Source organism: Tamandua tetradactyla, chromosome 4, assembly GCF_023851605.1.
Source record: "Tamandua tetradactyla isolate mTamTet1 chromosome 4, mTamTet1.pri, whole genome shotgun sequence".
NCBI lineage: Eukaryota > Metazoa > Chordata > Mammalia > Pilosa > Myrmecophagidae > Tamandua > Tamandua tetradactyla.
In genome coordinates this window covers 83,548,746-83,551,758 of record NC_135330.1, presented here as the reverse complement: position 1 = coordinate 83,551,758, position 3,013 = coordinate 83,548,746, and the positions used below count along the sequence as shown (strand labels likewise).

At 43.8% G+C, this 3,013-nt stretch overlaps 1 pseudogene; it reads left to right on the top strand.

Annotated features, from left to right (window-relative positions):
• Positions 1-565: 565 nt before the first annotated feature.
• LOC143680321 (serine/threonine-protein kinase PLK2 pseudogene) lies at positions 566-2,633 on the top strand (annotated as a pseudogene).
• The last annotated feature ends 380 nt before the right edge of the window (positions 2,634-3,013 follow it).

The following is a 3,013-nucleotide window of genomic DNA, read 5'->3' as shown; positions in this document are numbered from 1 at the left end:
CACCTTGGCCAAGAGGCTTCAGGTTGCGGGCTGTCAGAGGGACCATTGCAGGAGGGAGAAAACGACATGCTTTCACTGAAGTTCCTGGCACCAGGCTGCGAGCCCTTCACCTGGTGGCGCCTCGCAGGCAGAGGGAAGCAAAAGAATGAGGGCAGGGCTGAGGCGTGGGGATAGAGGTAGGCTATGGTCCTTGGTTTTCTATTTTAAATGCCAAAGTTGGGAGAATCAGAAGAATGGATGTCGGTCCGGGACGACCTCTCCAACATGGCAAGCACTGCCGGCCACCGGCGTCCGTCTGTGCTGGCCAATCAAAATGGGTCTCAGGTCCAACTCCACCCAATCACCCGCCTCACCCAACATCTTCTGGTGGATGGTGAGCTGTGATATCTATCCCTTCCGAGTCCCCGCCCCTCCCCGGCCTAATACATGATTTCCCCAAGTGTTCACTCACACAAGTTGGACAAGGGCCTCGGGCGCCAATAGGCCGGCACCACGGGGCTCAAGGGCAAGTTTGGATGTGATCTGCGCCTCGGAGCTGACAGCATAGTTGAACAATAGCTTGATAATGGCGCTCTTGCGAACTATCCCCTTAACGGAGCACTTGCATACTATCACCTATCATCACCCTGCTGCAAGCCCCAAGATGTGCGAGCAGGCTCTGGGCAAGGCTTAGGGCCAGGACTTGAAGAAGCAGCAGCAGCAGCAGACCCCCAAGGAGCCACATTGCCACATCCACAGACACAGGTGCAGCCATGGCCACCACCCCCACCACAGGCACCCAGGGCTGAGATCTCACAGATCATCATGGACCCCATGGCTGGGAAGCACTACTGCCTTGGCAAAGTGATGGAAAAAGGTGGCTTTGCAAAATGTTATGAGTTGGCAGATTTGACAAACAAAACAGTCTATGCTGTAAACATAATTCCTCGCAGGAGAGTACTCAACCTTGTCAAAGGGGAAAGATTAACAAAGAAATAGAGCTTCACAGAATTCTTCACCTTAAGCATGTAGTGCAATTTTACCACTACTTAGTTAGGACAAAGAAAACATTTACATTCTCATGGAATACTGCAGTGTACAGTCCATGGCTTATATCTTTAAAGTAAGGTATTGACAGAGCCAAAATTTGATACTACCTCAGGCAGATTGTATCTGGACTAAAGTATCTTCATGAACAAGAAATCTCGCACAGAGGTCTCAAACTAGGAAACCATTTTTATTAATGAAGTCATGGAACTAAAAGTTGGGGACTTTGGTTTGGCAGCAAGGTTGGCACTTGGGACACAGAAGAAGAACAATATGTGGTACCCCAAATTATCTTTCTTCAGAAGTACTCAATAAACAAGAACATAGCTGTGAATCAGACATTTGGGCGTTAGGCTGTGTAATGTATACAATGTTTGAAACTATAGATCTGAAAGAAACTTATAGTTGTATAAGAGAAGCAGGACATACAAGGCCATCTTCATTGCTGGCTCCTGCAAAGCACTTAATAGTTAGCATGTTGGCCAAAAATCCATAAGATTGCCCTAGTTTGGATGAAATCATTTGATGTGACTTTTTTTTGGCAAAGCTTCACTCCTGACAGACTTTCTTCTAGCTGTTGTAATACAGTTCCAGATTTCCACTTGTGAAGCCCAGCTAAGAATTTCTTTAAGAAATTTGTTCACAAAAAAAGACAAAGCAAGATATGTTGACACATATAATAGAATATCTAAAGAAGATGAAGAAATTTACAAGCTTATCCATAACTTGAAAAAGTCTTCAATAACTCAGCGACCCAACAAACATAGGACAGATAAGGAACTCCAGCCACCTACCACTACATTTGCTAGATCTGGAACACGTGCAGTGGAAAACAAGCAACAGATTGGGGATGCTGTCTAGGTGACAATCAGAAGGACTCTTGGAAGATGTAACAGCACTAGTGAATGCCTCAAGGATGTTACCATGGGAAGTTTTGCAAATACAGTGGCAAGAGTAGTTGTGGGATATCTAGAAAACATGCCAGAAGTTGACTGCATTCCCGAACCACATCTGAGCATGTCATCTCATTGGGTCACCAAGTGGGATGATTACTCTAAAAAATACAGCTTAGGGTACCAGCTTTCAGACCATGCTGTTGTAGTTCTTTTCAGCAATGTTGCTCACATGTCTCCTTCCAAATGAAAAAAAAAAAAGCCCAGTTCACTATTATGCAGAGCATGGCCATTGCTCTGTTTTTTTTTTTTCCACAGCAGATGTCCCTGAACAATTTATTAGCCAAGTGACAGTGCGGAAAAACTTTTCTCATCACTTAGAGGAGAACCTCATAGATGGTGGAGATCTGCCTAGTGTTATCAGTATTTGAAGACCTCAGCACCACCTCCTTCAGTGGCTAAAATCTGATAAGGCCTTGATGATACTCTTCAATGATGGCAACTTTCAGATGAATTTCTACCATGATCATAAAAAAATGATCATCTATAGCCAAAATAAAGAATACTTCCTCAACAATGTCAATGAGGATAGGATATATGCAATGTTCAGATTGACAACTCTGCTGATGCCTGGCTGTTCATGAGAATTTAAAAAATCAAATGGAGTATGCTCTGAACATGCTCTTGAAGAGATGTAACTCAAAGATTGTTTGAATGGGCCCTAGGGGACTCCTCTTTTCCACAGTGAGATCTAGGAAGCCAATAGAATGATCTACAGAATGTTGAAGAAGATGGACAGGTGGTGGTATGAAAACAATTCCTCTGTGTCTACTCAACAGGGTAAGACCCGACGAGTCTGAAAGATATACTTCTTGGACTTTGGACTAATCCAAGAGTGAACCAGAATGCAGTTTTTCTGGACATGCCTGTTTTAAAAAGATTTATCAGAAAAATTTTCAGAAAAGTGCATTGATTCTTAACTTCTCTCTGTAGAGAGCATTTCAGACAGAGTACTTGGAACTCTGAATATATTTCCTAAAAGGGAGGGAGGAGGCTCCCATGTTGTTTAAAGGCTATAATTGGGGCAGCTTTTG